Source organism: Xenopus tropicalis, chromosome 1, assembly GCF_000004195.4.
Source record: "Xenopus tropicalis strain Nigerian chromosome 1, UCB_Xtro_10.0, whole genome shotgun sequence".
NCBI classification, from domain to species: domain Eukaryota; kingdom Metazoa; phylum Chordata; class Amphibia; order Anura; family Pipidae; genus Xenopus; species Xenopus tropicalis.
In genome coordinates, this window is record NC_030677.2 from 180,502,403 (window position 1) to 180,517,222 (window position 14,820).

At 37.0% G+C, this 14,820-nt stretch overlaps 1 protein-coding gene across 2 annotated transcripts in view; it reads left to right on the forward strand.

Annotated features, from left to right (window-relative positions):
- The window catches only part of edil3 (EGF like repeats and discoidin domains 3), a 296,005-nt gene that overhangs the window by 117,047 nt on the left and 164,138 nt on the right, over window positions 1–14,820 (forward strand).

A 14,820-nucleotide genomic window follows, 5' to 3' on the forward strand; every position in this document is an offset into this window, starting at 1 on the left:
GAGCATTGTCGCAAAAAATAAGGAGTGATAACATTTTTAACGCATGCTATAAATAGCGCCTGTTTTATCTACCTTTAGTGAATCGGCCCCAATATTTCAAAAGAAAACTTTGGCCAGTTTCAATTTAGTGAGAACAAATTATCTCATAGTTTATCACATGAAAACTCATGGACGATACTCCTTTCAAGGAGAAAAAAACTTTTCTCCAAATTCCATTGCAGTTTTTTTCCCCCATAGACTTCAATAGAGTTGAATTGCATCTCAAATTTAATTTTGTCCATGAGTTTTTTTTTGCGATAAACCTTTTTCTCACTGAATTAAATCTGGTCCATTGTTCAGCAGTCCATTCATTAGTGGTCTTTATACCTGGGTTCAGGTTCAATTTATATAAAGATAAAGCGAAAATAATATTTATGGATTCAAAAAAACAAAAAAACATTATGTATGAGCACAACAATAAATTATATACAATATAACCGAGTATAATAATGACAAGTACAAGATGTACAGAAGGTGTTTATATAACTGATTAGGTGGAAAGTATTTTAAACAAGAAGAAATCACACTTCAATTTGTAAAGTCAGGTTTACTTTATATTACCTTTTATTACTGCATATTTCTATGGTAATAATACAATACAATAGCAACCGATGGAATTTATATTTTTAGAAAATGTATATCTCCATGGATGTCTTGCAAAGTTTCTACTGATGTCAAGTATATAATAGACATTATAATGTCAGTCTCTCTTTATTTCTATCTCCTTACAAAGCGTGGGGCATCTTGATCCTCCTCCTCATCGTCATATCAAGTTATGCAGCACTTTACAATAATTTATAATGAACAGGGGTCTTAATTTAACAACAAGGGTTACAGAGTAAAAATAGAATCAGAGGGCCCTACACACAAGAGCTCACAATCTAAAGAGTTAAGGGGACATTTAAAACATAAGGAATTGGGATTACTTGTTAAAGCAGTCATATTAATGAAAATGAGTATGAACTATAAGTAACGTTCTATGTACATATATATTTTGAAAAGTGTTTTTTAGTGTTAGTATCACTTTAAAGGAACAGTAACACCAAAAAATGAAAGTGTATAAAAATAATTAATATATTATGTACTATTGCCCTGCACTGGTAAAAGTTGTGTGTTTGCTTCATAAACACTACTATAGTTTATATAAATACCCTGCTGTGTAGCCATGGGGGCAGCCATTTAAATTGAAAAAAGGAGAAAAGGCACAGGTTACTAAGCAGATAACAGATAAGTAGCATAGATTCCCATTGTATTCTACACAGTTATCTGTTATCTTCTTATGTAACCTGTGCCTTTTCTCCTTTTTTCAATTTAAATGGCTGCCCCCATGGCAACACAACAGCTATTTCTGTTAACTACAGTAGACTTTCTGAAGCAAACCTACAACGTTTACCAGTGCAGGGCAACAGTACATTATATTTTAATTATTTTAAAACATTTTTATTTTTTAGTGTTACTGTTCCTTTAAGCATGACATCATTATTATGATTTCTGATATTTTATGATTATATGATTTTTACATTTTTAACTGATTTCTTTCCATGAAAAGAAAAAAAATGGCAAAATGCCATGTGTACAATTGCCCTTAAGGGTTAATAGGGTAGTAGAAGAATTTAATATGGGGTTTAAGAGAAAATGAAATTAAAAAGCCATAGAACCAAATTTTTCTTGCCTATAACTTGTTGTTGTTTTCTGGAGCCAGAAGAATACAAATTCAATTATAATCGAAAGCTTATCGAACGTTTTAGGTCATTAAGAAAGACTTAATGAACTTTAGATTGAATGTAAGGGTCAGAAGAGGGTTAAACAGCCCCAGTGCAATCAGGCAATGAAACATATTACATAAAAGCCAGCTTCTAAATTCAATTCAAAGTGGAATAGTTCATGGAGCATTTAGTATGTGTAAGTAAGTGACTCTCTAAATGTTAACGACCAACCCACAGTCCTAAAACAGAGGAAAAGCAGGTTCTGGTTTGACATTTCCGGTGCCCAACAGTATATCCATATTTTTATGGAAGGTTTCATCTTCAGTTTCTACTTATCTTCAGTTGTGTGTGTTTCTTATTCCTATTATTTCTTGACTCACAAATGGAACTGTACTGGGAAAAACTGGGTGTTACTGTCAGTAGGTATATTTATGTTTTCTAAATTGCTGTGCAATGACTAAGGAATGTTAGATTTATTTATAAGTTCAATGACCAAATGTAATTCCCTGGGATGACACATTACTCTATTTATTATGGTATAATTGTGATCTTGGGTTAACCAAGCCATCTTCATTTCCAACAGAAATGTACTTGGCCAGTGTCAAGAAAATTCAGACAATTCCTTTTGTTATTTTGTGATTGTCTTCCATGGGGCATAGCATGGGGCATATCTTAGTTTGTAAAAGAGCTGTCATAACCTCTGTCTGTTACTTGATATAGACATTAACATGAGTAGACTAATCATCATCTAATCAACCTATAAAAATATTTATCACAATAAAGCAGTGGTTCTCAAACTATGGGGCTGGTCCCTTGCATACAGTTTATTTGCTGTCCTAGATGAAAGACCATCTTGAAGATTAATTATGGTGAGATTTGTGGTGTAAATGTATCTAATGCCTAGATCATTTTGGAAACTATAACTGAATGGTTTGTATACTGCCATTTTCTAATTTCTGTAACCTTGTTATAAGCTAAGGGGGCCCCAGCCACTGATGGTTTAAACTGAAAAAATCTTACAATAACTAAAATAGAAGTTTAGATTTTATATAGAAGTATGGCATCTATTATGTAGGAACCTTTACACCTTCTTCCTTTACTGTAATAACACAGTTCCTTGTATGTAATGATACAATTATCATGTAATGATAAACAAATCTTTTTTCTAAATCAAAATCTAAATGTTTTAGTAATATTTAAGTGGTTCAAAATTCAGAAAAACAAAATTTGATTTTGTGGTTCTCTTTACTAAACTAAATATATCACCAGTTTACTTGCTTTAGAAATTTTTAGTTGTAATATAGGTGTGTAGGCGTTTCAAACCATTTCAGAATTAAGGCTAAAGTTTGTCCTGTTTCCCTGTCTGACCTGACAACCATTTGTAATGATGGTCCCAGGGCCGATGGCTGTGCTGCTTAGGAGGAATGTTCGGCTCCTGCTCCACTATCTAAAAATACGAAAAATACGAAAGTTTTTATGAGAAACAGTTCACTGTCGGGTCAGGGGAGGGAAACAGGACGACCTTGATTCTTTATTTCTGAATAGTGATGGGCGAAATAATTTGGCAGGCATGGATTTGCATTGAATTTCCACATTATGGATTATTTAGTAAAACTCGCAGCGGGAAAATTAATTGTGCAACAAAAAAATTGCTGCGCATGTAAAAAAAAAGTTGTGCGCAACTTCACCTTTCCCCAAATGTTTTCACCAAAGCAAAACGGGACAGATTCACTCATCACTATTTCTGGAACAATACAAATTTTCTAAATCAAGCACATTGGTTGTATATTTATTTTAGTGTGTAGAATCCAAAATTAATTTTTGTTTTTGACTTTAGTACTGCTGGAAGGCACAGAACTCTAAATGATAAAATACCCCCTATCCATGTCTAGGGGGCTGATTTACTAACCCACGAATCCGACCCGAATTGGAAAAGTTCCGACTTGAAAACGAACATTTTGCGACTTTTTCGTATGTTTTGCGATTTTTTCGGCGTCTTTACGAATTTTTCGTTACCAATACAATTTTTGCGTAAAAACTCGAGTTTTTCGTAGCCTTTACGAAAGTTGCGTAAAATCTTGAGATTTTTCCGTAGCGTTAAAACTTACGCGAAAAGTTGCGCCTTTTTCGTAGCGTTAAAACTTAAAAGGTGCGAAGTTTCGCGTAAGTTTTAACGCTACGAAAAAAGCGCAACTTTTTGCGCAAGTTTTAACGCTACGAAAAAACGCAAGATTTTACGCAACTTTCGTAATGGCTACGAAAAACTCGCGTTTTTACGCAAAAATCGTATTGGTAACGAAAAATTCGTAAAGACGCCGAAAAAATCGCAAAAAATACGAAAAAATCGCAAAATACCGATCTTTACGAAAAAAACGCAATCGGACTCATTTCGACCTGTTCGTGGGTTAGTAAATCAGCCCCTAGGTCTCAAGCTTTCCAGATAATATATCCCATACCTGCATTTATAGATATATAAAGGTTTTATGCTTTTGTTTACGCCACTCAGGTTTCTTATCTCTTTCATTCTCATTGTTAAATCAGCCAAGACATCTCCTAGCAGCAGCCTAGTAAATCTTAATGAGCCTTTCAGATAAATTGTAATCCATTCGGTTTTGTCTTGTGGGACACTGCCTCTAATCCTGAGTGCATATCCCCGAATTGCAGCCATTAAACAAGATTGTACATCTGTAGTACGCCAGAAAGGAAAAAGAACCAGTTACATAAGTACCAGGATATTGATTCTATCATGCAAACTAAAACATTTCAATGGATTTTTTTTTCCGATGTAAATGAAAAAACTTTTTCCTTCAAATCTATTCTACTTTACACAACATAACACATTATTTTCAAGCAAAAGTAAAAAAGTTTTACCGTCATACCATTAAAGGGATTCTGTCACAGGAAAACATTTTTTTAAATGCATCAGTTTATAGCACTGCTTCAGCAGAATTCTGCACTGTTTTTTAAAAGAACAGATTTTTTTTATATTTAATTTTGACATGGGGCTAAACATATTGTTAGTTTCCCAAGTGCCCTTAGCTATGTGACTTGATAGACTTCAGTCTCTTTTTACTGCTGAGCTGCAAGTCTGTAGCGCTGGCTCCTTCTGAAAGCTCAGACTCAGGCACAATGCACTGAGATGGCGCCTACACACCAATATTACAGCTAAAAAAAATACATTTGTTGTTTCAAGAATAACAATTTAAATGGTAGAGGGAATTATTTGAAATGCAAAGAGTGTCATTCAGAAATAAAAAGTACCCCATGAAAATCATGACAGAATCCCTTTAATCACAATACTATCAGTGGAAATGAATAAGCTAGCACAGAAACTACAGTACCGTAATGTGAATATTGGTTAAAGGAGAAGGAAAGGTAAAAACTAAGTAAGCTTTATCAGAAAAGTGTATGTAAATCCAGCTATAAGCACTCACAGAAATGCTGCACTGAGTCCTCTATCAAAAGAAACACAGGATTTCTTGTCTCCTTTTTTTGTAAACATGTTCATAGGGTATCTGACTTCCTCTCTCAGAAAAATCCTTCATTCCCGGGGCCAGAGTCTGCGCACTTCTCTCCTCTCTCCTGCTCCCCCCTCCCATAAGAATTCATAAAACTCACTCCCCCACCCTTAGGAATGTGTGATCTGAGCTATAAGAGCTAGAGCTGCAGCAGGAAGCTATGAAGACCAAGCTAAAATGGCAGCTGCTATCGGAGGGAGCTTCTAGGGCTCTTTCCTTAGGTATGGCAATGCTTTCTGCAGAATAAATATAGAGCTCTAGGTTGCACTAATATGGCAAATCTATTGGCAGTAAAATGCCAAAATGACTTTCCTTTCTCCTTTAAACATTTTCCAAAATGCATTTATAAGCAAAAAAAATACTTTTATGAAAAACAGATCCACTTACTTCTGTGACAACAGCAAAAAAAAGTACTCCTGACCCAGATTTTGTGTACTGAACAAAGCACAGTATACAGTCCCAAGTGAAAGAAAGCCACTCTACACGAAGGCTTTTAATTGAAACTGGTATGGGTATCCCAATATGCACAAAACAATTTAGGACCAATGTTTAATTTACTGCATACGAATGACATTAATATTTAACCAGTTTTCTGTCATATCCTTCTGGTGTGGCTTTTTTTCCCTTAACAGTGCTATACAAGAGGCAATGGAGCATAGTGCCTGCATGTCAGGAAGAGCTTAGATAATAAATATATTTTGTTGTTATAATTAGTCCATGGATTTAATTTTCTATGCAGCAAGAAAAGGGACTCACAGAAGAGACCTTCTAAGCTGCACCATCATTAAAGACAAAATAAGCGGGACATTCATTGAACTATCCGGGACAGCGGGATGCGCTGGCTGGCGCCGTGCGCTCCTGTTCCTTGTGCGGCTCCTGCTCCTTATGCGGCTCCTGCTCCTTATGCGGCTCCTTGTGCGCAGTGTCCATAGCAGCCAATCAGATGCTTTGCTTTGGTTTTCTAACTGTTAAAATCTAATTGCTGATTGGTTTCCCTGGGCAACATCACCAAAAAATGCTTCACTCCACTTTTTACACAGCATGATAGATATACCCATTATTGTATGTTTATTCTGGTGAACTCACTTACTATACCCAGAGATCAGGAGTTACTCTGTGATTTGTGCTTTTTATGCTGAGCTGGGTATCCTTTTGTTTCAGTTATAAAATCAGTGATACAAACCAGCTGGTTTTCTCTAGTTCATCAAGCTGCTGTAGGAGTCTTTTTATGTAGTGATGAACTGAGCCCTCATCTACTTGGGGCTGTACAGGACTTAGCCCCCGGGTTCCAGCACTTCCTTTGTCTCTAGCAGCCTACAAAAGGTTACAAGTAAGGTCTAGGAGGGAGCTTTTAGACAGGAATGAAGTAAGACAGATATAGTCAGCAGCTAAAGGTCCAGGCTACAAAAGAAAATGAATCAAGATTTTGTGTGCCTTCTTTATAGTTACTCCTCAGCAGGTTTCAAGTTAGAAATATAGCAGCTTAAATCAATGAACTTAAGACTGAAACAAATATACACATATACGCAGCACCGCCTCTGGGGTCCTAGCGGCCTGAGTTGGCCAAGCTGATGCCGCCCCCCTCGCTCCCCCCTCGTTAAGCTTTTTTGTGTCAGAGGTGGATGGGGGGGGGGGGCGCATTGCTAGTGTAGAGCGTGCAATAGCCCCTGCATATAAGGGCTTTTTACTATTGCCCTGGGTGCAAGGCAAGCAGGCAGAACATATCTGGGCTCTCTTGGGCCCTGCAGGTCCTAGAACTCAACTTGCCCTATCTGAACACAAAGCTGCTAAATGCAGATGGTGGCTGATACAAAACAATGTGCATTTTACATAGTTACATAGTTAAGCTGGTTTGAAAAAAGACCAAAGTCCATAAAGTTCAACTTTTCCAAGCAAACCCCAGTGCACATATATACACACACTTATACCAACTTTTCCATACATATATATATATACTGTATATATATATATATATATATATATATATATTAATACCTATACTAAGGAGAGGTTTTATTAACATTTGGATTTTCCTGGTTTTATATTTTTTAAAACTATCACTAAACTCATTTCCACGAATGTCAGTCATTTATCAAATAATCCAAACTGAAAAAGCACAAATGAAAAGTTGTTGGAAAAAACAGGACTTTTTAAGGAATTGTTTCTATTTCCACACAAAATCCAATGCCAAAAACCCCAGACATGATCTCAAAAGGTTTTAGCTGGTGTATTTATACTTTCGGATTAATTGCTGTTTTGGCACATAATAAATCATGAAAAATTGTTTTTTTCCCACAACCAAAATGGGTTTTCGGTGTCGAAAACCCTGAACTGAAAAAACCGAGCAATAGTAAATACCCCTTTACTGTAGATCCAAATATTACTATTGTTGTTATTTTTGCCCAAGAAGTTACCCGAGCTCCTCATAAAGGCATTAACTGAATCTGCCATCACAACATCACTAGGAAGGGCATTCCCCAACCTCGCTGCCCTCACCGTGAAAACCCCCCTACACTGCTTCAAATGAAAGTTCCGTTCCTCTAATCTAATCGTTGCATTGTTCATATTTCTATTTACATTCCCCATTGACTAAGTAATGAGGCTAAATAATGTGAAATATTATTGACTTGTTTTATACATATACTGTAAGTTGTTATAGCTCTGGAATGTGCTTTACATCTTTAAATAGCTAAGTTCTTCCCCAGAAAAAAACCCAAGGCCAGACATAATGCATTTGCATGTATACAGGCGCACAGACAAGCCCAGAAGAAAACACTGGCCTCAGTCATAAGTAGGGATGTAGCGAACCTCACATAAAAAGTTCGCGAACCCGTTTGCGAACTTCTGCCAAAAAGTGCGAACTTTTGCGAACTTTGCGAACCCCATAGACTTCAATGGGAAGGCGAACTTTGAAACCTAGAAAAGCCATTAATGGCCAGAAAACTGATTTTAAAGTTGTTTAAAGGGTGCCACGACCTGGACAGTGACATGCAGGAGGGGGATCAAGGGCAAAAATTTCTCTGAAAAATACGTTGTTGTAATCAGTAATTAGAAAATAAAAGCAGTCCTTACAAGGACTATTGGGTTACAGCAGATGATCAGTAGGACAGCTGTCCCCAGCAGCTACATACAGAGCAGTAGAAAGTAGATTACTAGTCAGCAAAGCTACCTAAACTGTCCCTCAAACCCCTGCACAGTTCTCTCCCTATGCTAACTCATCAAGTACACACAGGCAGAATGTAAAATGGCTGCTGGGCTTCGGTTTATATATGGAAGGGAGTGGTCCGGGGGTGGTCCAGGAAGGAGAGCTGCCTGATTGGCTGCCATGTATCTGCTGGCTCTGGGGTGAGAGGTCAAAATTTGGCTCCAGCTAAGGCAAACCCAAAATTGCGAACATCGCTAAAAGTTCGCGAACTTGCGAACACCCGATTTTCGTGCGAATTAGTTCTCCGGCGAACAGTTCGCTACATCTCTAGTCATAAGGGGTCTACTTTTGAGCCCAGTTATATGTTTTGTAACCACAATGCAGTGCTTTCTCCATGATTCCAACATACCGTATATACTCGAGTATAAGCCGATCCGAATATAAGCCGAGGTACCTAATTTTACCTAAGAAAACTGGAAAAACGTATTGACTCGATTATAAGCCTAGGGCTCTCTCCAACCCCCCATGCCCCCTATAGAAACCTCACGTAGCCACCCTCACAGAAGCCCGCAGTTCTCATTTCCCAGAGGGGCCACCGCAACAACAACGCTGCAGTCTCTTCAGGGGCACAATGTTTAAGGAGAACTTCCCCTTTAATAACACTGACAGCAGTATCGGTCCCAATAACACATACAGCTTGGGGACAACAGAACTGCAGCCGCTGCGCTACGGTTCCCCAACAGCGCTTCGTATTCACAACACAACTTGCGCCTACGTCCCGATCCCCATTGCACTTTGACTTAGGGACCGCACACAACAACATGGCGGTTGCCGCCAACTACGCCTGCCAGAGCCTTACGCCAATCTCCCATTTACAATGGAGGGAGGAGGGGGGAATAAAAAAAAATATATTACCGATTCCTCCTCCTTTTCCATCCCTGTCGGCATCTGCGGTATGGGCCGGTTGATAGCGACGCAGCGTTAGATAGGTAGAGGTTTGGCGGCGTCCAGCGCAGAAGGAGAGTTTGGTCATTGTCTCTCACAAACACCCGACGCACATAGGAGGAGCCGCACGGTAACGTCCCCTGTGGACCCATGGAGACCCCGGGGTGCACGGGGGGCGCGAGATCACTCAGGGGGTGGAGGGGTTGCAAGGCAGGATACCGTATATGCTTGTATATAGATGAATACCGTATATGCTCGAGTATAAGCCGATGCTGACTTTTTCAGCACATTTTTGGTGCTGAAAATCTCGGCTTATACTCGAGTATATACGGTAATTGCAGTCTCCGAGGGGGGAGGGGGGGGTTGTTTGAAGGAATTGTAGCTGATGTGTCAAAATTCATGCGGTTGCAATTGCAGATCAGATGAAATAGTGCTGAAAATTTGACTCCAGTTGGTGACATTCTGACGGTTTGCATAAGAGTGACACGTGTGTCCTATTCTGTTTGCACCTGTGTCCTATTCTGTCTGTGCTGCAGTGATTTGCAAAACTGAGAAAAAAAAAATGCCATGAAAAAACAATTAGCCAAAAAAACACCACCAAAAAAAAAAAAAAGGAAATAATAGTAATAATACAGGTATAGGACCCATTATCTAAAATGCTTGGGACCAAGGGTATTCTGGATAAGGGGTCTTTCCGTAATTTGGATCTCCACACCTTAAGTCTACTAAAAAATCAGTGAAACAAATATTATACCCAATAGGATTGTTTTGCATCCAATAAGGATTAATTATATCTTAGTTGGGATCAAGTACAGAGTACTTCCGGAAAATGGATCCCATGCCTGTAATAGTAATAATAATAATAGTAATAAGTTTGGAGTAAGAAAAAGCTTGAGTAAGACTTTAATGTATTTAGAATAAGAAAAAAAGTGGTGCACGTAAAAAAAAGTAGTGCGGTACACACAAAAAACCCCAATTATTGACTTAAATTCAATTTTTCAGTGAAATGAATGTGACAGATTTGCTATTTACTAGTTTCAAGTTAGAAAATGCAAACCTTTTAATAAACAGTACGGTATTCATGAAAAAAAAAATAACTGACTGGAGAATTAAGAAGGAATAAAATATATGACAATAAGAAAGTGCAAGCCTGGAAAGAAAATAATAGGAACACAGTGACAAAGGAACCAAAGACTGAGAGTGTATATGTAAATAAAGCTTATAGTACTGCTTTTTATTATTGTCTTGGGCTCATTTTTGCTGACGACTCAAAAGTCAATTTGGGATTCAGCTTTAGAAATGTGCGTTTGATTGAGTAAATGAATTATGGACCCTTCCACATATATTTTTTTGCCTAGTAGGTTTCATTTCTAACGTCGGCTGTTATTTACTTGTGTGGTTTTATATTCAAAATGACTGCAAATAAGAAACAATGCACTGTGAACCATGTTTGATTGCATTTCTAATCTATTGTTCCAGTTGTTTTGTTATGTTGCTGCTTTAAAATCGAATAACATAATTTACACTAGAATTCGGAATGGATGGAGAGATTCTGAAAGATAAATCATATTTTGTAAATGTCATGGATTTATTCAGCGAGTTCCCAAACTGCAGTTCTTCTTGCCCTTAAGCTTACATACCATGCACGTCTCATTTTCAATTTATTAAGCTTTTTTTGTCACAGTTTATCTGTCAGAAGAGTTGGAGGGTATAATAGCAAACTCAAATTATGTTCGAAACAATATTTCATGCTGTTGGGCAGCTGTTTGTGGAGATATCTGTATATTCTTTGTTATGTTTTCTTGCTAGTTGACTTAAATCACTTTCTAATTTTCTTTTAACATAGTATCTTTATTTATATAGCATCAACATGCTAGTCAGTATGTTACAGAGATTATCGGTCCTTCCCAACAGAGCTTACAATCTAAGACCATATCACCTTCAAACAACTGACATCTACGGGCACATTTACTAAGCAATTTTGAGAAAGTCGGTTTTTGCTTACTTCTAGGCAGAACTTGAGTTTTTTTTTCGAAAATAACTCCCATAATTCGTGATTTATTAATGTTTAGTTAACTTTTTTTGGTAAAAAAAAATTTGACAGGTTTGATCTGTCGAGTACCATTGAGTCCTATGGAGACTTAGAAAGTAGAGGAATAGACTAATCAGTGACAGCCTGTCCTTGACACTTTTTCAAGAGCAAGTTTTCACCCAGCTTCAAGGGGAACTTAATCCCCTCATTGTTTTCAGTTTCACCCAGCTTCAAGGGGAACTTAATCCTCTCATTGTTTTCAGTTTCACCCAGCTTCAAGGGGAACTTAATCCTCTCATTGTTTTCAGTTTCACCCAGCTTCAAGGGGAACTTAATACCCTCATTGTTTTCAGTTTCACCCAGTTTCAAGTGAAAGTTAAACACATTATTGTTTTCCAAGACTGCCAGTGCTCCTAAAATGGCTGCTGGAGCATTTCCTGTTTGGGAAAAATAAAGAGAATTCATGGAAACGAACGTACGTTTAAAATTGAATTTTTTGAGATTTAACATGCTTTAAACTTGAAAAATTTGGGATTTTTGAATGTAAACTTGAAATTTTCCTACGAACAATTCAAGTATTATTGTGACATTTTATAAATACAGCAATGACTGATTTTAATTCGCATTTATACCATGTTGAGTTTTATGACTTTCAAGGCCAGAAAAAAAAATACATTTTAGTAAATGTGCCCCTTAGTGATGAACACAGACCTGCAAGGAATTTGTAAAGCAAAATGTCTGTCCACCAACCCCTTCTGCTCACGTGCAGCCTAGCAGCCAATGTACGGACAGTGCAGCTTGTCTGCACTCACCCAATACCTGTATCTCCAAAACGGTTGAATTTAATGAACATATCTGTATTTGTGTGCTTTTACTTTCCCACCTAATACTTAAGGTTCACTTTTTTGTGCTAGGAATTCCTGTCACTACTCTTAAATCCCTCAACCAAAAACACCTGAAACCCAAGGTGTTAGTTTCTTGATAGTGCTTAATTATTGTATGTTAATTCATGTGTAAAAGTCTAATGTTGTGCAATTATCTGTGATCAGCTTCTAAACCATTACTGTATAATTTAAAAGTCATTGAACTAAACATACCCATTAGTTTCAGGGTAATATTAATCTTCTTGACACTATTCACAAATGAAGGCACAAAAATGCTCTGAAAGCACGCTATTTCATCTAACCATTCATTATTATTGACTGAACATCGCTGATGCCCCTGAAAGTTATTTAAAGACATGTTTTTTTATTGATTGACAGACTCGCAATACTGTAAAATTTCATGGTCAAACAACTTTTATATTACATGCAAATTATTATCAAGTGAAGTATCAAATTGAATTCAGTTTTATGAGAGCCTTTCTGTGAATACATATCGAAAATGTTTGCTTATATCCAGCATTTGGGGTGAAACATTCTCGAGATTTTGTTATTTTAGACCTATCACTACTAGATACAGTAATATCAATTTATATTGTCCTGTATAAATAGGGGTGTGGATTCAAGGGATGGGAGGGTACTTTGTACCCTTTGCACATCACTGGGAAGGCTCCATATAGATTGGACAGGGCAGGTTTTGTCTCCAAATGTTAAAAGAGATATCAATAAAACAGAGCAAGTCCAAAGAGCTCCTAAGCTGATTGGGAGTTATGGGGAAATGTTGGCTTAACAAAGGGCACAATGTAGTAAACCTATAGATTATTTCTAGTGGGTGCAAGAGAATCCATTGAGATTGTAGGGAAACTCCACCCAAAACAACATAAACTTTTTGAAAAGTTACGTAAGCCCCACCCCCTGTTCCCTTTGCTGACTACTAGTAGTGAGACGCAAAAAAAATGTAACAACAGTTGACTGTCCTTCAGCTCGCATCCTCCAAATCCCACAGTTTCCTGCACACGTGATGTCAATAAGGAAAGGAACATCACAGTGTAATGCATTGTGGGTTATGTAGTTCCTGCATGCTGTCTGTAAGCTGTGGAGTTGTTACAATTTGTAACATCAATGTTTTAGTCCCTCCTCCCCTGCCAGGGTTTTAAATGATGCAGAAAGAGAAGAGTGTTTTTTGGCTGGATTTCAGGATATAAAATGTTATTTATTCATACTTTTTGAAGGAACAGATTACAGTGATAGGTATATTAGGGGTTTCTGTGTTGTTTGGGCACTTTAACAGAAAGGAGGATTTATTTTAAAAGGTTTGAATGCCTTTTTAGAATGTGAGAAAATGCAGTTATCAAATGTAATTATCAGGGGGCAAATGTATTAAAATTCTAGAGCGCATTTTCTCCAAGATTTGATTTCTAAACTTGGATTTTGAAATTTATTGCTCAATTTTTTTTTTTAATGAAAACATTTAGCAACTAAAAAACCTTAAACCTAAAAACCTTAGGTTTGAAAATTAAAAAAATCACCCACTCTTTTAAAGACCCATTTGTTGTTTTTTTCCCTCTGAAGGTTTCTTTTCCTTTGTCTGGATCAATTAGCAGTGAGAGTAATGGGCATGTGTCCTTTTCCAAACTTTCCTTGAAAGTTCCATGGAAACAATGCTTTATTGATCTGATTGAATCAAATAACCTTTACATGTTTCTTTTCTATTTTCTGAATGGTAGAAACCCATCTATTTACTCTTTGCCTTATTTATATTAGAGAAGATTAATGTGTTTCATGGCTTTAGATTGTATTTTGATTGAAAAAAAACACCATGGACAATTTATTGTGGCTACAAGTAATGGCCCTCTGAAAAGAGTTATTGAATTCTGATAAATGTGACTATCTTTGTAGCTATAAAGTATGTAATGAAGTAGTGAAATGTACTGTAGCACTGAGCATCATACAGAAAGCAAATGATGAAAGATGAATTTTACAGTAGACATTTATTTTCTTTCATAGATGATTTTGATTTACTAGCAAACATAGGGACACAAATATACAAACTGTATAGAAATTCTGGAGAGAATAGCCCCTATATAATAATCACAGTAATGCTTAATGCTAAAGGCTTATGTTATACACAGTAAGATCATGTCAGACTTTATGGGCATTTCAACCTGAATGGCCAGTTATCTGCCCATGTATTGCCACTATAACCTTTTCTTATTATAAAATGTAGTTGGAATCAAAAGTAGTCCAATGGGACATGTAGGTGAATGTGTTCAGTTATTGACATCATAAAAATAATTAACCAAAGTGGATCTATTGGCCTGCTGAGTGGTCCTGCATCTCTCTGTATATCGTTCTTCCTATATCAATAAAAATACTCTGATCCTACAGATATGGAGATTGTCACCTACAGGGACAGCTGCTCAAAAGCTTCACTAGCTTTATCTGTTAGTCAGTTGGTCTCAACAACAGAGGGTGACATTCTGAAAATTGTGTGGCCAACCTCATTGGGTTGCTAAACTGAGCAGTGTTCCATTCATCCAGCTGGTTAAACAAA